This window comes from Suricata suricatta, chromosome 5 (assembly GCF_006229205.1).
Source record: "Suricata suricatta isolate VVHF042 chromosome 5, meerkat_22Aug2017_6uvM2_HiC, whole genome shotgun sequence".
Classification (NCBI taxonomy): Eukaryota; Metazoa; Chordata; class Mammalia; order Carnivora; family Herpestidae; genus Suricata; species Suricata suricatta.
In genome coordinates, this window is record NC_043704.1 from 87,308,070 (window position 1) to 87,329,807 (window position 21,738).

At 38.3% G+C, this 21,738-nt stretch overlaps 1 pseudogene; it reads right to left on the reverse strand.

Annotated features, from left to right (window-relative positions):
- The window catches only part of LOC115291197, an 82,862-nt pseudogene extending 74,206 nt beyond the window's left edge, over positions 1 to 8,656 (reverse strand).
- Between the last annotated feature and the right edge of the window lie 13,082 nt (positions 8,657 to 21,738).

Below are 21,738 nucleotides of genomic sequence, written 5' to 3' on the forward strand. Positions count from 1 at the left end.
TAGCTTTGGGACATTAAAAAAAAAGTCTCTTTATGAAAACAATGTTTCAGCCATCTTTCTTCAAGTAGGTTTGCTTAATTGGACAAAGATGACCCCATTTGAATCATAAATCTGTATGGAATATTTCTGTGTTTTCAGATGTTCTGTTTTCACCATTTGAGCACATTTTAGATGCTGTGCCTCCACCATCAGACACAGCTAATTAGCAAAGCCACAAAGAGCTATCTAAAGAGGCAAGGAAACATAATAAATGGGATATAGGAAAATTATATAAGCAGAGGTATCTAAGTGACTAAGGAGGATGCCGAAAGCATTAATTCAAGGAAAAGACCAGCACAAGGGCTTCCTGGTATCCTGTGCTTGTGGTTTTATTCAGTACATGTTCTTTTCTCCAGGAGCAGGGAGCAAAGCCAATGTGACTTTATAGTGTTCTGTTGCGTGTGACGGAAATGTCTCCAATGTCAAATATCACCTGGGAACTTAAGATCTGCCATGTTTATTAAAAAAATCAAACCCAGGAAGTTTCTCAAATACATGCTTGAGTTAAACAGAAAGATTGATTAGGGTGGAAATGCTTTTCTAATCAAAACAGTAGGAAAACTATGTTCCAGGGATCCAGCATCCTGGGTTATTTTCAGAGCTGACAACCACAGAAAGCAGATGGCCTTGGAGGCTGTGCTGGACACTGGTTCGGAAACATAACACAAGGTTAACAGTGACATATGCTGTCATCTGTGAGGTACCAGAGTTCCAAGAAATATGCTAATTTCAGGGCCTTCGCTGAAATAGTGTTTTCTCTGTGCATTTTCTAAAAGTTAATGTAATCAAGGCTTAAAATGGCTCAGGGAAGGGAGCCATTTTATTTCCCTTGGAAGATCCCCAGGGAACTTCCTCAGAATCCAATCCCTTTACTCCATCTTTTACAGTTTCCTTTTCCAACATGTTGAAAGTAAAAGTGATTGTTTGTGAGAAACTGTTTATTATTTTCAATAAGACAATATTTCAGTATAATAGTCTAAACATACTAGAAATATAATTCTTTATTTTAAAAGTAGTATAGATGGATTATTTATGTAAACCAAGGGTTTTAGACTTGAAAATATCCAGATTAATGTATATGGTGAGGTTTAAGGCTAGCAGGGTCTAGAAAGACTGTTCCCAAAGAAATTCCCCTTTTCCTCTTGCAGCTTGCCACTAATGTCTGAAATGGCCCCATCTGAGATTCACAAGAGAAATGCCTTTGCCATCAGAGGAGAAATCACTTCATCAAATTACTATCATTAATGTCTACTGTGAATTCATTTCTTTGCCTCTTTCTAATTCATGGGATAGATGGCAGAAAAGAAGTGTGTAGGGTTCTTCCCAGAGAGGGTAGGTCAGGTGGATTTCCCTGGATAGTGGGAGCATCAGCCCTGGAAGTGTGGGGGTATGAGGTAAACAGAAATATCCAAAAATTAAGTTGGATACCTGAAGTGTTAATAACAAAATCTCAGGAGAACATTATTTAAGTTGATTCATTTATTTTGGGGGAAGAGGAGGGGAGAGGAGGGGAAGGGAGAGGCAGGGAGAGAGAGAGAGAGAGAGAGAATATGAATGTGGACAAGCAGAGGAGGGGCAGAGAGACAAGGAAAGAGAGAATCCCAAGCAGGGACCACACTCGGTGAGGAACTCAACATGGGGCTTGATCCTGTGACCATGAGACCATGACCCAATCTGAAATCAAGATGCTTAATGGACTGAGCCACCCAGGTGCCCTAGGAGAATATGTTTTATCTCCTCTTTAATTTTGTATCAGAAGACACTGGAGATAGGGCATTGGTTCCTGAAAATTATGTATCTGGTTTTACCTGAGAAGTGCCATTTTCTAATGAGAAAAAGTAGAATTACAAGGAAGAGGTAATTAGTGGAGTTCTCGGTATGATGGTATGCTGAGTTTAGTAAATCATTTGCCCTCCATTCCAGGGGTGTCAGGAAAGACTGCTGTGTCTCTCCCTTTTCCCAGCTGTGGATCCCTTATATAGGTACAGGGCTGTCATGGTTTTAGAGTCAGCCACATGGTTTTCAAGAATTGCTTTACCACTTATGTGCTGTTCCCCTCGAGAATTTCCCTTCACTGTTCTAAACTTCAATTTTCTCCTCCTTAAAATGAAAAAAAAAACCACCCACCATATTCTGTCCAAACAAGTCATAGGGTGGTTTTAAGTTTAAAATGATAACTAAATGTTAATGGGTTTTGTGAACTATGAGATGCTCTACATGACCTCTTAAGTGTAATTATTTGTATACATAGAGTAATTATGTCCCTTTAAAGTCTTTCTGGCACGAAAAGTAAAGTAATTGTATATAAAAATACGTCTCGTATGTACTGTTCAGAAAGCATTGAGATGTGTATAAGAAGATTAGAAGAAAGTTATACCTCTGAGAAAGGAAAACAAAAGGAAATACTGTGGGATTTTATTGGGCCCCTGACAGTGGCACACACTTTACAACGTGATGTTGGTGGATGAGGGGGTTGGAGTGAGATTGTCGTGCTTGTGACCATATCCTTCTGATGTTTTCTTTGGAGATGAAAGAGATAAGGTAATTTTTAAAAAGCATATCCTAAATGCTGACTTGGCTTGTGACCCTTTCCAAACATTTGTGATCACTCATTTGGATGGCCTTTCTGATGTGGCTAAACCTTATGAGTTATTTTTATTAAGATCTTGCAAGGTTGCCAGATAACTAATTGCAGTGGAAAACAGCCAAGGAGCAGGGCCCAGAGCAGTGCCCAGTGTGGCTTGTCTCCCTAGCCTGCTAGTTATCGGTTTCCCTAATCATTCTAACAACCTCCTTTTAAAACCGAACACACCTGTATTTCTATATTCTTCTTTTATTTTGTCTGTGTCATGAATGTGTTTGTAAATTGCTTGTGTTTTATCATCTCCTCCTCAACACAGCCCACAATTTTTATCATCTTTGAGACTATCTTTAGGGTCCAATGTACTTAGACACATGGGTCTTGCTCTGATGTATGTCTTTTTACCTTTATGGAAAGGAAAATGGAATCTAGATTCAACTGTGCTCCTTAGTCATGTACAAATTTTATAATTATATTGACAAAATTGGATCTTTATCTTCTCATGAAGACTCCAAAGAGGAAGCTTAGCTTATTCCTTCACCTCAATTCATTCATGAAATGCTTTGAGAGCATGTTGCATGCCAAGGCTCTGTATCGGGACTGGATTTACCTGACAGGTGACAAGGATTCTGTCTTTGAAGAGTAGAATAAAGATTTCAGAGAAACTCAGAGAAAGAGAATTTGAACTGGGTGAGCTCACAGAAAGGTAGACCCTGCATGCTATGCTTTAAGATTCCGATATATTTGTACCTCACTTGTTTCCTTTATCCTGACCCTCTTTGAAAGAGGACATCTCAAAGACATTCCATTTTGTCCTCACACTTTGTCTTCCCATTGGGAAACTCATTATCAGTAATAGGACAGTTCAGATTATTATGTATTTTAGGTGTCTCCTTACCCTTAAACTGGGCTTTACCAAAGTTTCTTCATAATGGTAGGATATAGAAGGAGTATTCTTGGGACAGCTAATAAGGCAGCACTAAGAAATAGGACTCCATCATCAAAGAATACACAGGATGATGAAGGGATTTGGAGATTTGACAGAGGTGATAAAAGAGAAGATTAATGAGAAGAGGAAAAGGCACTGAATGTATAAAAGCGCTCAATACCAATGTACAAGTAGACTCAGGTGAAGTAAAGCAGACGTTAGAAGTGAAGGAAGGGGGTCAGTCGTTAACCCAAATCCTATTCACCAAGATCTTTTATGGATACTGTGGGAAGGTGAATAAACTTTTTGTCACTGTTCTCCACTAAACCTTCCTCTAATCCTTTAAGTCCCTCCTCCAGTGACAGCTGAAAATAAATCTTGGCTAAGAATTATATCTGAATGTAAAGCACAAAGGGGCTGATATTATAAAATCTTAAGGGATGGTACCTTAAAATAAGGAACTGTAAAAGTCATCTGGATAGCTCTAATTGCTGATTATTTAGATCAGAGAATCGATCTGTGTTCTTAACGTGCCCTTTAAATGGTCCAGAGTGATGACAGACATAATGGTAGAGGTATTTCTCCTCTATTTGCAAATGTAGTTGAACTGGTTTGTTGGTCCTGACGCTCATACTATTCTGCTGGCTCTTCATCAGTGGTTGTAGCTCAGGGTGGACACTGATTAGCATACTAATTACACCATTAATTCCAGATTTAGATATATAGATGATAGATAGATAGATAGATAGATAGATAGATAGATAGATAGATAGATAGGAAAGACGAAAGGAAGAAAGGAATGAAAAGTTCTCAGCCACAGATCAAAGGGAAGAATATCTGGAATTTGTGAGGCAAATGAGGCATCTATATAGAGAGAAGGCCAGGGCATAAAAGGACTAATCTTATGTAAGGATGAAACTCAATCTTTGTGAATAAATATACCAATATATAGAGAAGCAGAAATATACCACTTTATATAGAAGCAGATTTATTACAGTATCTTTTAAAACAGAATATTGTTGGAAAGTACATAAATATCTTCCATGAAAATAATATACACCTACATTATAATCCTTAATGGATGCTGTTTCATTTTATGATTTTACACATGTCTATTTTTTTCCCTTAGGATAAACTTCTTGAAAGAGAATTACGGTGTCAAAGGATATACATGTACTAATTGATTCAGTATATTTTGTAATCTGCATGCCAGAAAGATTTTGAAACATTAAACTGATGGTTTGAGTGATGTTTGAATAATTTATACCTCCCAACAGCAAAGTATGAAAGTTCTTATTTCTTCATCTTTTAGATACTAGGTATTTTTCCCCTCCAACCTAATAGATAAATGTTGAATTTTCTTGGCTTTACTATTTTTATTTCTTTGATTATTAATGGCTCTGACCATGAATAATGGCTCACTGGCCATTTTTATTTCTTTTTACTGATTACTTCTTCATATCCCCAGGCCATTTTAGGGGATGCTTTTTTTTTTTTTTGTCTTTTTCATATTCTTTTAAAGAACTATTTATGTACTCACATCATATGTGTTGCAAACACATTTTTAACACCTTTTAATGCTTTTTATTAGTTTTTTAGAGATAGAGACAGAGAGACTGAGAGCAAGGAGAGGGAGGGGCAGAGAGACAAGGAGACACAGAGTCTGAAGCAGGCTTCAGGCTCTCAGTGTTCAGCACAGAGCCCAGTGTGGGGCTCAGACTCAAGAGCTATGAGATCATGACCTGAGCCGTAGCAGGACACTTACCCAGCTAGCCTCCCCGATGTGCCTGCATGTATTAGTCTTTGATTTTCATTTCTGCTATTGGTGTCATGCCTGGAAAGATTTTTCATTTAAAGTAAACCCATATTTTCTCCTACCATCAGTATGGCTTACTCTTTTTATATATGATTCTTTCAAGCTGATGAAATTTATACTGTTATAAAGTAAGAATCTAACTTTTTCTCTCCAAATGCTAGCCAGTTTTCCCAATACCACTCATTGGGGTATCTTCTTTATTACATTCTAAATTTTTCTGTGTTCTTCTGTTTCAGACTTGTCTATTCTTAGGCTTATTACTACACTGTTCAGATATTATAGTTCTGAACTGCACTAATATATGATAGATATTATCTCCACCATATCACTCATTTTTATGTGTCTTACAGTAATTTTTATCCAATTACAGGAAGAAGGTAAAATGTCAGAAAATAAAAATCTGTAGGTCCTAGTGTTAAAGAACTATCTCTTGTCAGTAGAAGAAGACAAAGTATCAGAGATTTTTTTTGATGATTTCAAAAAGGATAAAGCTTATCTAGCAGAGAAATCCAATTCTGATTCAACTTCAGATTCTCTAGGCTCTGTTGATCCAGTTAATCCTGTAACAACTGCCACTTCAACAGATTTGGAAGGCAATTTGATAGCCTCCATAAAACTGCCTTGTAATACCCAGGACCAAAATAACTCCTGGCTGGCAAGACATTCAATTAAAATAGGTAACATTCATACAAATGATGTAGAATCAGACATAAGGCACTCAAACCTTATATTTTATCATCAACCAGTGGTAATGAACTATTTCTGTCTAAAAAAGCAATGTACCTCTGGTGACCATATGGTACTTGATGTCAAAGGAGGCTCAGGCCTGTTCTTGGGTGTCCGCCATCATTGTCCTTGCTATTGGTTCAGAGCAAAATCTTTGGCACAGGTAGGAGAAATGGACTTTCAAAAAAATATCTGAGACCAAGACTCTACAAGCAGTTTAAGGAGCTAAAAAGAGACCTATCACGCTAGTCCCAAAGGTGGACATATTTTATTGCTTACTATGGATTCACCTTCTCATAACCTTATTATTAAAAACAATTCCCAGCCTAGGTGACATAGCCTAATTTTAAAGTTATAAAATGCTAACTTTATAAGTTTTCCATATAAAAGCAATCAATAAGATTGATTCTTATGAAACCACTGTCTTCACCACCTCAGATTAATAGATTTAATCTAACTTTATACAAGAGCTGAAGACCTCATTAGGAGATCTGTAACCAACTCTAATCAGTTATTCAGTCTCTATTTGAATATTTGAATATTTCCAGGAAACTCATACCTTTCTAAGGCAGCCCATTCTCTGCTCCTTATTTTTATTAGGTCAAAAAACTCTTATAACTTCTGTGATTCTATTTTCTGGAGGCCCCATAACACATATTTACCCTCTCTTTGACAAGTCAGTTCTTTAAATGTTTGAAAAGAGTGGATGTCTGCAGGATCTCCAGGCTGCCCCTGCTCTTCCCATAGTGCTAGTCTCAGAACTTGCATGTTTCCTCTCTGGGTTATCAGAATCTGGAGCTCCAAACCAAATGCAAATTCTGAGTCAGAGTCAATCAACATAGAGTACAGTACAATTAATCATTTCAGGGGCGCCTGAGTGGCTCAGTCAGTTAAGCATCCGGCTTTGGCTCAGGTCATGATCTCATGGTTCGTGGGTTCGAGCCCCGCATCGGCCTCTGTGCTGACAGCTAGCTCAGAGCCTGGAGCCTGCTTCGGATTCTGTGTCTCCCTCTCTCTCTGCCCCTCCCCTTGTCGTGCTGTCTCTCTCTGTCTCTCAAAAATAAATACATTAAAAAATTAAATCAGATATATTTCTCTTTGTATCCCCAGTGTGTGGCGCAGTGCTCAACAAGCGTGCTTATTAAATATTTGAAGGCCTAAATGAATCAATGAGACACTTTAGATCCTTTTTATGACCATTTTAACAAGAAACAGGTTGTGTTTTCTGAACAGAATGCAGTTATTGTGGACATAGGCCCATATTCCTTGCAATGTGTGGGAGAAATCATACAAGAACCGGTTAAATAAGTAGAACCTGCTTCAATTTTGCTTAGGTAGCTTCAAGTGTTGTACGGACTTGATGTTATTTTTATTCTGTTTATAGTTCCAGGACCCAGAGCAGAGGTTTGGTTCCTGGCAGCTCCACATATCTTACAAAGGAAATTTCATGTGGAAAGTTCCTGTAATGTCCAAGTGCACAGACATTGGTCTTTTTGAATGTGCTGGTGCTAGAGGGTGCGCACCTCTTTGTTTCACGACCTGGCAGTTAGTTTCTCAGCTGCAGGTTGCTTTTGTTAGTGTTTCTGCCATTGCCAGAGGCGTTTCTGTTGAACCTGGCATCTGTTTGTGCACTTTCTCCAAAACCGAAAGCTAATTTCGGCTTTGTAGTGTATGAAGGCCTGCTAGCTCTTACCATTTCTGATTTTATTTTGGCCCCAAATTGTCACTGTAATGAGGCCATTTAAATTTTTTTTCCTCAAATGATTTATTTTTCCTAGTGAGTTTTTTTCCTCCTGGAATCTGACCTTGTACATTTGTGCTTGAGTTTAATTAGGAGAGCTTTCTATTAATACTCTGTGACTTCTCCCATTCTCTTCTGCCCCTTTTCCCACCTCAACTTTTTGCTCTAATTTTTGTACAAGGTTTCCTTTGTCCACAACTGAGACTCAGACCTTGACCTTACAGTGTCTCATAACTACCCAAGTAGCATGTTGTGGACAGTTCCAGGGTAGGATGAGACTCTTCCCCAGGAAGTGAAGAAGAATAAGCTGCAGTATGAAAGAACAGTGACAGTCTCAAAATGTCTGTAGGGAGAAGTTTGGGGGTGATAAACTGGATGAAAGAATTAGAGGAAAAGTATATCTGGGGGGTTATGTTGAAGCTATGTTTGCCTCAAAGCAAACTTTCTAATTAGAACTGATTGTATCTTTACTGAGGAGAGGACATGATCAGGGTTATTGTGACAACTAAAGCCACCTTAGCTAGCCCTCTGCACCACTGCTGTGCCTTCACTTCAGGTATTATATGGTCTGAGAGAGGACCCTCTTGAATGCTTGCCCCCTTTCTTCCATTTATTCCTTCTTCAGGATCTGCTTTCCTCCAGTTTTATGACAAAGCTGGGAGGGACAAAATCAGCTACAGAGAATTCAGGAATCTAGTTTCCACCTCAGCTCCACAGTTTCAATATCCAAGCCTCCCTTCCCCAATTCCTTTAGCCTGGCTTCCTACCTTCCTGCTCCTTTGGACAGGTGCTCCCGGGCATGTGGCGTGGTAAGATAGAAGTCATGTCGGCCCAAGTTGATGCCCATGTTGGGATTCTGGCTGTGGCTTCTATGAATGTGAGGAAACTGGGCAAGTTATTTAGCATCCATGGGCTTCAGGTACCTTCATTTGAGAAATGGGGATTAAAAAAAAAACCCCTACCTTTTAATTTTATTGGTGAGTGGGAAGATTGAACCAAGGATTGTGTGCTCTTTATATTAGAAAGTGTTGAACAAACACTATCTCTCCTCTTTCCCCCAAAGAAACAATGGAAATTTTGTAGCAATCTGAGAAATATAAAGAGCATTCTCCCATTTCTGGTTGCATTTAATTCAGTTCCATTCAATACACTCTTTAACTGGGTAGATATAGCTGATGGGAAAGTGGTGTGTAGAGAAGGATCCAGACTTATGGATGGTGGTTCTTTAGCATTAACTTGACATAAAGGATTGTACTTATTCAAAATTCCATAAAAACATTTCATAATAAAACAATTAACAATTTTTAAGGAAATTGCTTGTTAGGAAGTAAATTCTGGGATGGGGTTTTGTGTAGTGTGTATGCTTGTGTGCATTACATCCATTCAGGGGCCATCATTTCTTTTCTTCTACCCAAATGTTCTGTGTGTGTGTGTGCGTGCGCGCACACTTCTATGTTTTTCCCTATATAAAGACCTGATGACCTACTACCTCACAGGTGTGCACATAGATAGCACTACACAAGTACACTCAGTGACACTACAGGCCGTATTCAGGCATATGCTACTCTAAAGAAGGGCCAGGACCTTAGCAAGATCAGCTTTCCTCTAGCTGAATGTCTGGTCTTAAATTCCATCTCTACCACTAATGTTCTGTCTGACCTGATAAATCATTGCCATGAGTTCACTTTCTTGACTATAAAGTAAGAGATTTTTTAATTTTTCAAGTATACCCTTTTTAGAGTTTGGGGCAGATTTGAAATAATATATCTGACAGAGATTTGTATAAGAATGCATATGCTGGTTTTAGTAATTAAGGTTGGGGTGGGGGGTGCTTCTTGTGTGATAAGCCAGCATTGGGTTCCCAGAGGCAGAGATCATGATGACCCTATTGGGGAATCAAAAGTTGATGCCCTGTGGATACTTGTTCTGGAAGCCAGAGGAAGAATAACTTCTCCCTTTTTAGGATTTCCCCTTCCATTTACTTCTATACTTCCATAGTGAATGCAATAGTGATCGCAGAAAAACTACCAGAAATAGGAAGCTTTTTTAAAAGGACCTCAAGGTCACTCATTAGACTCTTAGCACATGGAATAAGATTTGAAAAATGTGTTAATTTTAACACATCTTAATTGAAGCATGCTACACTTCCTTTGTGTGTGGGTCATCTGAAATCTTGCACTGACCTCTAGAAAGAGACAGTCACATACAAGGATATGAAAAGTGATGCTTCAAGTAAAAGGAAAAATGTCATTCTGATGTTTTCTTTTTCTTTATGTAACTATGGTTATTCCGTAAAAGAAGTACTTCCCACCTTGTCAGAATGGGGTTCTGTGAGTTTTCATGTAAAAGAGTAGATTAGTAAACTGGAACTCAAAATGACATTGATAATATTAATACAGATGGCATTTATTAGAGTATGTGTGGGGGAAAAAGTAGCTTTACATATGCATTAAGTGATTTAATGGTTTTTTTATGTTTAATGTTTATTTATTTTTGAAACAGAGACAGCAAGAGCAGGGGGAGGGACAGAGACAGAAGGTGACAGTAAATCCAAAGCATGTTCCAGGCTCTTAGCTCTTAGCCCAGAGCCTGACACAGGGCTCAAGCCCATGAACTATAGGATCATGACCTGAGCCACAGTCAGATGCTCACCTAACTGAGCCACCCAGGTGCCCCATGCATTAAATGATTTTAAAATACACTCGCACTTGGATGAATTTTACTTCTTTCAGATATAGGCATGTTAGATTGAGAAATATTTGCATTTATTAGGGTTGAAGATCTGCTATGTACAAATTGAGAGTTTTGCTCAAAAGGTGTGAAAGGAGAGTGCCCATGATGGCTGCGTGCAGGTGGCTGAGGAACTTGGATGTGATCAGGGATGCGAGATGGGCTCACTGATCTGTAGGGTCCAGGTCTGGGAAGCACTAAAAGAACAGATGGCAGTGAGGAACCTTCTCGTTTGAGGCAATGGACAAAACTGCAGTTGATTCAAGAAGGGATGTCACATGCCAGAGAGATCTGTCTATGGGTTCAGATGGAAGATACTAAGCATGTTACTGCGGTACCTCTAACAATTCTGTCAGATGGTCCCTAGTCAGCTGTTTTCATAGAACTGGGCACACATCAGTGATGTTTACTCAAAGGCTTCTTATATTTCAGCTAAATGAGGATGAGGTGTAGGAGAGAGGCTATAATGCTGCCAGGTGAAGTCCTCTGAGAAATGAGGGGACATTAGATAATTTTACCCTGACCCAGCAATTACCTCTTCCTTCTTTCTAGAAGACCAAATTATAATAATGAAGTTCATAGCCAAAGTTGCCATGGGGTTATAGAGTATAAAAACCATGGAAAGATAGGTCCTCTCTCCCCATAATGTGCACATCTAAGATGTGTACAACATCACATCATCCTCACTCTTATACAGTAAATGGATAGATGCATACATTAGGATTTTAATAGAACATGAATCTCCTCTGAGAGAGAGTCCTAGTCTCTTAAATGAGGCAGCTTTGGGGTGAGTGCTATTGGTGGTACACTAACTACAGAGTCAAAAAAGTTACACCAACCTTTTAAAAGTGACAATATTTAGAATACGTAAGATGATGGTAGGTAAATAACAGCCTCCTTAACCAACAGAATATTTTTTATGATAAAGTTAGCTATGTATAGAAATCTCTGCACATAGAAAATACAGTTGTGATACAGTATTATTTAGGTGAATTTGAATTGCCATGCCACCATGCCCCACTAAATTAGAATCTGAAAGTACATTTTCCCTAAGCTTCTAATTAATTTCCATAAGGCAGTCTATCTAAAACAGACTCTAAAACAGTTAGGTTGGATCTGTCTCATCCAATTTCTTCAAAGCCTTAATTATTCTCTGTAAAAATAAAAAATACTATTCTAGGTTCCGCTGGGCTTACCTTTCAATCTTTATGCTATTTGTGTATTCAGCCAGTTTGATTAAGTTGCCTTTGAGATTGACACAGTTTCTCTGCTACGCACCAACTGGGAGATGTAGCAGCGCTAACCACGTGTGTAGGAGTTTCAGGTGGTGTTCTCTCCTTAAGCAGTCAGGGCTCACTAGCATGCTTCTTTGTGTATGCTGGGATTAGAAACATGCATCGATGTCTTTATCTAAATTAGATCAGCATGCCTGGTAGAATGCGCCGTGATGCTGGGTGCTGCAACCCTGAGTGTCTGACATGTGACCTTCTAGCAGAACACATAGAGCCAGTGGACATGGAACAAAGTCTAGGGGAATAGTAACTTGGCCAGCTTGGGTTGAATATTTACTGTGTATAAGGCTCTGTCCTTCCCATAGCAGGACTTATAACCACCCACAAGAAGCTCAGGTGGTAGGTATTGCTATTATTTCTGTTCTATAAGTAAGAAATAGGAGGCTAGTTGATTTAAATTATTTTCCCATGGCCAAGTTGAGAGGTGGGTACAGAACACCAATCATCTGGCTATAGATCCAAGTACTTAACCATCGCCTGTTTGAACTTTTTGTCCCTGACCTTTAGATATTTGAATGTTTGATCCATTTTTCTAATAATATTTTTTCTTAATATGCCTGTGTTATCTAATCCCTTAGAGATAAAAAATCCAGCCATTAAGACACTGGCTATCTGCTATTTCCTGGTGTAAATAGCCCACTAGAGCATTAACCAAAAGCAGAGCTAAACAAAACAAAAAATCAGGCCAGACATTTTTAGCCTTGAACTACTGATCAAAGCAGATATATTCTGTGCTTTTATATATATATATATATATATATATATATATATATATATATATATATATATATATATTTTTTTTAAATCCTGAAGTTTCTTTTTCCAAAAGAATCTTCATAAAGAGAGGTAAAGATACGCAATTTTAAACAAACAGAACAGTTAAGGCATAAAGTTTTCTAGGAAGAAAGCATACTTTTAGGAAAATCCTTTCTGTTTAATATACTAAGTTCAGTTTGGATCTTGGTGAATTATATCCAACATAATTTGCAATTAAGATGCTTGAAAGTAATTAGTTCTAATAATCCTTGACTATGAAGCAGTATAACATAATATTGAATATCATAGACTCTGGAGTCAGGAAACGTGGATTCAAATCCCAGATTTGCCACTGTTTTGTGGCCTTGGACAATTCACTTAACCTGTCAAAGCTCTTGTTTATTCCTCAGTATAATGAAAATAATTGTATATCTACTTCAAAATTTGTAAAATTCTCAGCTCGGTTCCTATATTATATAGTAAGCAACCAGTAAGTAACCCATTATTATATAAGTCTGTGATGCTTCGGGGATATTTAGAGTAATGATCAGACATGAGTATCATTAACATGCAGATACTAGTTGTTGCCATGAGTTTAGGTTTATTTCTTCAGGAGTTATCAAAAAAAAAAAAAAAAGAACAAAGGGGTGAGGATGAACCATTTAGGGTGGAAGAATGAAATGAACATTAGTCCATGAGGAAGATTAAGGGATGGCTGGAGAAATAGAAAATTAGGCAAGAGGGAGTGTATTAGGGTATTGAAAGAACCAAGTGATATATGAGGGCATTTATTATAGGAATTGGCTCATCTGATTCTGGAGGCCAAAAAGTCTCACAGTCTGCCCTCTGCAAGGGGCAGAACCAGGAACACTGGTGGTGTCATTCAGTCTGAGCTCAAAAACCTGAGAACCAGGGAAGCCAATATCATACTTCGGATTCCAGTGGCCCGAGAATCTCGGGGCTGATGGTATAAACACGGTTTTGAGGCTGAAGGCTTGAGAGTTAGGAATGCTGATGTCCAAGACCAGGATGAGACAATCAAAAAGAACAAATTAGCCCTTTCTCCACCTTTTTGTTCAGGCCCTCAGTCCTCAGTGGACTGGATGATGCCTGCCCAGATGGATGAGGATGATCCTCTTTACTTATCTGATTCAGAAGCTAATCTCTTCTGGAAACACCCTGATAGACACACCCAGAAGCCATGTTTTACCCCCTATCCCTTAGCCCAGTCAAGTTGACATACAAAATTAACCGTCGTGAGTCCACCCCTTTTCAACTTGGCACCCACATACATCACCTTAAGCCTTTAATCTCCAAATAAAGATAATTAACAAGGTCATAATTCTGCCTAACATGAAACAACTATTCTATATACAACTGAAAGTGCACTAATCCTTTCCTCAGAAAGGAGGTAAAGTCCACTAGTAGTGCTTATTCTTCTCCTGATATCCTGTAACTTAAATACTTTGATGTAAAATCAATAATACTTAAATACTGATGTAACAGGAGTACATTTTATGTTACATCATAAAGAAAACAAAGACTGCTTTAATAAGGAAGAAATGGCAATTATGGTCCTCAATTCTGTAACTGGTCTTGTGATCTTAGCTGGTCTTTTAACTACCTTTTTCTACTACCCATTCTGTCTGTATTCTCTTTGTTTTTAGCAAGCACCTTAACTAGTCACAGTTTTTCACCTGACAGGATGATTCAGATCTTAGTTCATGAAGGGTCTGAACCATTAGTAGTCTTGCCTGGATTGAATTATTATAGTTTTTATTGACCTTAATCACAGGGCATGGTGATACCAAGAGATGGCCTATATTCCAGACATACTCTTCTCTATTTCCATTGTGGAATAGTAGTCTAATTTCTCCTTGGTAGTCAGGAACAGTCTCCCTAGCCAACACCACAGTTGCCCTCCTTGTCATTGATTTAAATGCATTAGAAGCCCAGAGTGGCAAGGTGGCAGTTCAGTAGAATCCTTGGTAGAACTATTACTTTCTCTGGAACTAAGATTTCTAGATCAGCAGAACATAAAGTGACAAACATGGAAAACAAAAATTTCACTGATTGGATACAAGAGGTAATAGTAAATGGTGACATTTCCATTTCCCCTTCTTGATTCCTGGACCCCTGAGTGCTGGTTATTGCAGAATGCACACCACATATTGGATGCCGAGTCAAAGCAGAAAGAGCCTTCTGGAGAACCTTTCTCCAGCTCTGTAAGGAATATCATCTAGCTGGCCCCATAACTGAGTCTTCAAAAGGTCATTTCACCATTCTATCAAGACAATTGCTTCAGGATGGTGGAGAGCACAGTAAGACCAGTGAATCCCATTTGCCTCACTTCTTTTACTGTGAAGTGAGATCCTTGATCAGAAGCAGTGCTATGTGAAATACTTAAAGGAAAATGAGATTCACAGCATAAAGAAATTCCAGTCACCCAGTTAGGTGAGGAAAAATAATGCCCATTGACTTTGACAATTATATATGTTGTGGGCAATTTACAAATTTAGTTTATAGTAGGTAGAAGTGACCTTCCGAGTGTGAATGACAAGTGTGCCACGTAAGAGGGAAAAAGGTTGGTAGCTAAAGGAATCAATGAAAGGGTTTTCTGCTGTTGTCACAAGTTGTTTTGTTCTTCAGGGAGGAAGAGGCATGTGCTGAATTCCAAAGGACCAGTGTGGGTAACAGAATGGTTTAAAATATAAAGGAGAAAGCAAGTCATAATCCCTTGAAGGGAATGAAAGACTAGGATACAGAACCCAGGTTCTTTCATGCATTGTTTTTCCATGAATACAGCATTTACTTCTTGTCAGGCACCAAAACAAGTACAGGAGACATTGTGGCAAATCAGACGTATAAACCAAATCGTGATTCTCTTCTTCGTGAAGCTTTCACTTTATAGTTTGGATTTTATTCCAAGTCCAAGGAGATGAAGTCATCAAAGGAATTTAAGCAGATAAATTGTCTGATTTGTTACATAGCACTGTTGTGGTAATGGCTCATCAATATGTAAGGAAAAGAGTAACGTGTTACAATCATCCACAGGAAAGAGATGGGAAACACTTTAAAATGGTTCTGGGTAGCTCACTGTCTAGTAAGGTGAGAGCGTGGATTCTTTGCCCTAGCTCTTCCATCGGCCTGGAACCTCCTCTCCCACAGTGTTTCCAGGGCTGGCTCCTTCTTGTGATTCATTTAGCAGCTTAAACTTCATTCTGTCAGAGAAGCCTTTCTTAATTCCTCAATCTAAAATAGCTGCCAAGTTGCTCTCTATCAACCAATCTTAGCTCTTTGTATAGATTTATCTAGCATTATATAACAATATAAAGCTATTTATATATAGATACTTATTTTATTATTTATATTTGATTGGCTCTCTTTCTCTATTGGAATCTATATTTCATGAGAGCAAGGGGTATTGTGTGAATTTCACAACTGTGTCCCTGCATCTGGAATAGAGCCTGGTACATTAAGCAGATGCCTAATGAGTGGATATTATGAATAAATACAGAAAAGCATAATATTAATATAATGTAACTGCTGAAACAGAAACATGCACTGAACACTATGTGATACGAAATAAGAAAATCTGCAGGCTAAGTATCATTTGTATATCAATAGACAAGGATCCCAGGGGGCTTTCTATTTTAAAGTAGGGATGTAAGCAATTAATAACTCACCACACTTCTGGTAAATAATAGAGGTGGGATTTGAGTTCAAGTTGAAGTGTGTTCAAAGTTGACACACTTTACACCCGTCCATACTGCCTTTCCTTTCTCCCATGGGTGAAAACAGGGTGTTTTTTTTAAATTAATTTCTTATAGATAAGAGGACTGTATTTCTCTAGTTATTAATACAGAAGACAATTTAACATAATCAGCAGAGGAATGAGACAGACCTGTGTTTGAAGCCTGTCTCAGCTGCCTACTAGCTGTGTGACTTAATCTCTCTGGTCTTTCATTAAATGAGATGATACATATCAAATGCTTAACACAGACCCTGGCCATGGTAAACAGTTCATAAATGTTGGCTGTTCATAGTAATAGTTAAATGTTAATAGTCTCATTAACATGGGCACTATTGTTATGACTCACTTGAAAGAAAAGCTGCCACTCAAAAAAATAAATGAGGCTGTTTCTAGATTCTTCTGTCATTGCTACAGAAAGCTTGGAACTTGGAAGCAGCAGCATCTGAAAATTGCTTGGTCTTAAAGACCTAGGTTTGCATTGTATCACAGCCCTTGTCACTTTTGTCACTGACACCAAGGATTCAATGATGAAGTCTGAGTGAGATGCTCTGACTAAACATGACAGGTATCAGGAAGAGGGAAAGAACTCCATGGACCAGAGCTGAGTTTTAGACTGCGCACAGCAGAAACAGAGGACTGGGAAAGGTAGAAATACATATGTTCTGTTCACAGCACGCTAAGTAGGGAGGCTTGGCTAAAGGGGTGGGATCCTGCTGGGGGACTAACGTTAGAGAGGACATTATCTTGTCAGAAACTAAACCTATCTGTTAGACTTTACCTGCTTTGAAGAGTTTTCTTTCAAGGAAAGTAGTGTCATTCTGCAATCAGGAATTAAATCTGGTATTTTCCTTAGCTCTATTTAAATGTATTTTGGAAAAATGCCACTTAAAACAAATTAGCTTTCTCCTCCTCAACAAAGTGTTCTGTTAACACCCCAAAGTGATCCTGTTGTGCCTTTCCTATGCTTGTTTTAATGAGCTCTTTTTATCTTTTAAACCCTAGAGACCTTCTCTAACACTATCTGAAAGCCTTCAATTTGCTGCATTCTTACCCGAGAATCTTGGCTATGATACCTGTGTGTCAGTCCACTATAATTTGTAATCATACAAAATAGCAAATAACCTTAATGTCCATAAGTAAGGACACTAAGATGAATAAATTGTACACTACTTGGCAATGAGAAATCCTTGGCAATGAGAAAGAATGAAATCCTGACATTTGCAGCAACATGGATGGAACTGGAGGGTATTATGCTAAATGGAGTAAGTCAGTCAGAGAAAGACAGATACCATATGTTTTCACTCATATGTGGATCTTGAGAAACTTAACAGAAGACCATGGGGGAAAGGAAGGGGAAAAAAGTTACAAACAGAGACAGAGGGAGGCAAAGCATAAGATACTCTCAAATACAGAGAACAAACCGAAGGTTAATGGAAATGGGGGAGAGGGGAAAGTGGGAAATGGGCATTGAGGAGGGCGCTGTTGGGATGAGCACTGGGTATTATATGGACGCCAATTTAACAATAAATTATATTTAAAAAAAGAAAAAAGACTTAATTCTAAAAAAATGAATAAATTGTGGTATAGTTACAAAATAGAATACTCAATAGTAAAATAAAGCTAAATCTAAATGATTTAAAAAGCAGTGTTAAAATTGAGAAGCAAGGTACCAAGTCATATTTAGAGTATGACAGAATGTGTATAAATTTGAAAATTCCCACAAAACAATAATCTAGGCTATTTATGGAGATGTAAATAAATGCGTTAAGACATGGATTAGGAAGATATAGATCAAATTCCTGGGAATGATGTGTCTGGGAAGGGATGTGGGAAATGGGATTGAGGAAGACCTCCAGGAGGACTCAGTGTTAACTAAAACACTTTGTTTCTCTCGTAAAAATAAATTAATAATAAAAAAAGACAAAATATGTGCATTTACAGGGTGCCTGGGTGACTCAGTTAAGCGTCCGGCTTCAGCTCAGGTCATATCTTACAGTTTGTGAGTTTGAGCCCCGCAGTGCTCACTTCTGTTGTGCCGAGCCCTCTTCGGGTCCTCTGTTCCCCTTTCTCTCTGCCCCTCCCCTCTCCCAAAAGATGTAAATGCCAATAAGAGCATATCCTCAGTCTGGAATAAACATTCATAGAGCCACATGACATGGTGATGGTCATTTTGCCCATATTTGTACTTGCATGAATGTTGTGGGGTTGTTGATGGGGTTGATGGGGGAGCTGGGGGACTGTCCGGCTCCTGCTCTCCAGGCTGCATTGCTGCTCCCTGCTCTTCAGTTGAGAGATCTTATAAAGGGCTTACACACTTCATTTTGTTATAAAACCATCTGTATGTAAGGTTAATATTGTAATCTTGACTATGCTCTACAATGAAGTCTAGAATTTATTGGGGGATGTGTGGGAATTTATGCTGATAGCTATAATCAGGTGTTCAAAAATTAAGTATATCTAAGGCTGTCTTTAGTTATAATATACATCATAGGAGATATTACATAATGTAATACATGCACAGATTGGAAGAATCATCTTGGGAGTGCCAATGCAAAGAAACCTGACATTTTAATTAGCCTATATAACATCATTTGGGGTGAATACCTGATTACTATTTTAATTTTTGAAATATTTAAGGCAACTTGAAGATTTTCATTCATATCTTTGTGTGCCCCTGAATAGGGAGCGATTTGACACTGGGGACAATTATTCTCATAGGGGCCAATAAATCTTATTTGAATCAATGAAACTATTTCCTTTTATCTCTAAATAAACTCAATTGCTTCACAAGTGTGGCTACATATTTATTTAGTCTGAATTTAGGAGTTTTATGGAAAAGCATTAAATCACAAAAAGACAGATTTTGGCATGAGAAAATGGAGTAGAGGGCACATGAAGATGTGCCTTTTATGGGAAAGAAAGGCTGAGTCTGGGGTTGAAAATCTATTATTATTAGTTTGAATTTGGGGTAAGTATTGAAATCACCATAGTAAAACTAAAAAGGTAGACCAAAAAGGCTGAGGCCATAGTTTTCCACCAAAATTCCAAACTGAATAAAGGAAACCATTGCTATGTGCAAGTCACCCTAACCAATCCATTATCCCTCTCTCTGGTGAATACTTGGCAACGCATGCGATGCCTACCAGTAATGCTGGCTAAGAGGGGAGGACATTCATGCTAGGGTTGAGATACTGTGCCAGATTTCAGAGGTAATTTTAGGTCACCAGATCCAAGCCAAATATCCCCACTTGAGAAAGACTGTTTAATGTACTAGGAGAGAGAAGGGGGGAAGCGGACCCCTAAGCCTCCAAACTCTATCAGGGCTCCTTCAACAGTTATTACTTCTTTCAGATTTCTTTGTGTGGCTCCAGAAGGCTGGAGTGAAAATCGGCTTGCTAATGACAACTCATTTAGTTGAATGACGGCTGTTTGATGCTCACAGGGAATGGGGCGAGCATTGCCTGATGCACACTGTACTCTCTTTCAACAGCTTTGCTGCCAGAGGATCTTTACTACTATGGCACTAGAGTTAAATGTGAGCTATTAATGCAGGGAAACCTCACACTACCAAACAATAGCCTAAAAAAGTATGAAAGAGAAGAAGGACACTCTGAGAAATAATACAATGTTTTACTCTGGGCTACCAGGTGAATCGATTGCTATGATACTCAAATTTATGAGGTACCTATGCAGTAGGGTTTGGGATCACAGATATATCAACATAAATCCTTGTTTGCATTCACTTAAGAATTCATAGTACTACTTATCATAGAAAATATGGGTCTTTTAGGCTGCCCATCTGTATGCAGGCATGCTCTTACATACAATAGCATTTGTACAACTTAGAATTTAGATAGCAGTGAGTCTGGATTCCAAACAGCTTTATGTAAACTTTAAGAAAATTGCAAAAATGGATTCTATAATACCATCTTGGCTATCATATTCAATTGATTTTCTTTGATGAGATTTTGTAGCGTACTTTGATATACTGTTTCTTGAACCCATCAAAACAGTACTGGAGATGAAGTACAGCAACTACCGACACTGCGGCTGCTCTGCTCAGCTCATCAAAGTGATTCGATCTGTACACAGAACTCTGTTTTGTTTGGCTGCTTGCGAGATAACTATTACAAGACTTTTACAAAACGTTAAAAATTGTTATTCAAATTTTTATATTTCAGGGAAGAGTGATTGCTTCAGGAATTTACATTTTGCTGAAGAAAATGTTGCTTCTCTTTTAGACCTCAGATTCCTTTTTGTGGCAGTGCACAGTTGGCTACATGAGCATAAACAAATGTGAAACCACATGCTGAGAGGTGCTACATTAAGAAAGTGAAATAAATTCAGTAGAACGTCAGGAAGTATCATTCTCTGTCACTCTCTGAAGGAAAGGGTAATATGTTTCTTTGTGCCAGAGTCCTCTTGGCATAAAAAGACCTAGAATACATCTTTGTGCTATTCATTATTTCTCTTCCTCTGAGCCCTCATTCAAAACCTGAGAAAGTGAGGTGTGTTTACTGTCTTACATTGCCTCATGCTTACTTATGGAATTTTTTTAAATGCTTAAAACCAGTGATTTGATATGGTCCCTTACTAACAATCTAGCAGTTTCCTTTTTGAGAAACATCAAAGAAGCCTTCCTGTTTTCCATGTTCTGGTTGGAAAACTTTATTATATTAATTCCTTTATTAAGAATAAAGACCTCAGGGGCACCTGACTGGCTTGTTCTTGCATGCAACTCTTGTTCTCAGGGTCATGAGTTTGAGTCCCATGTTGGATGTAAAGATTATTTAAATACATAAAACATAAAAAAAAAAAATGAAGACCTCGAGGGAACCAAGTAGGTATTATATCCGTCACTATGGTATTCCTTAAAAAAAAGATAACTCAACCTTGGTCTCCTGTGAGGAAGGGATCTGACCCTCTGCTCAAGGTGAAAACTATTTATCTTGTTACCTCTGTTTTACAACACTTCTTAGAAGACCATGAGGGTGGGGGCCTCTAGCACATCCTTCCGCAGGCCAATTGCCTGGGCATATAATGAGGATAAGTATGGAAATTTCACTCTGCAGGCTCCCAGTTGCCACAGGGGGTCCCCACTTCTTTTTTTCCTCCTGCAGAAATTGTGTGTGTGTATATTTATATATATATCGGTTTGAACTGTGTGGGTCCACTTATGCCCTGCCTTTTTACAGTTACAATACTGTAAATGTATTTTCTCTTCCTTAGATTTTCTTAACATCTTCTTTTCTCTAGCTTACTTTATTGTCAGGATATAACACACTTAGCATACTAAATATGTATTAATTGACTATGTTATCAGTAAGGCTTCTGGTCAACAGTAAGGTATGAGCAGCTACATGCTGGGGGACATT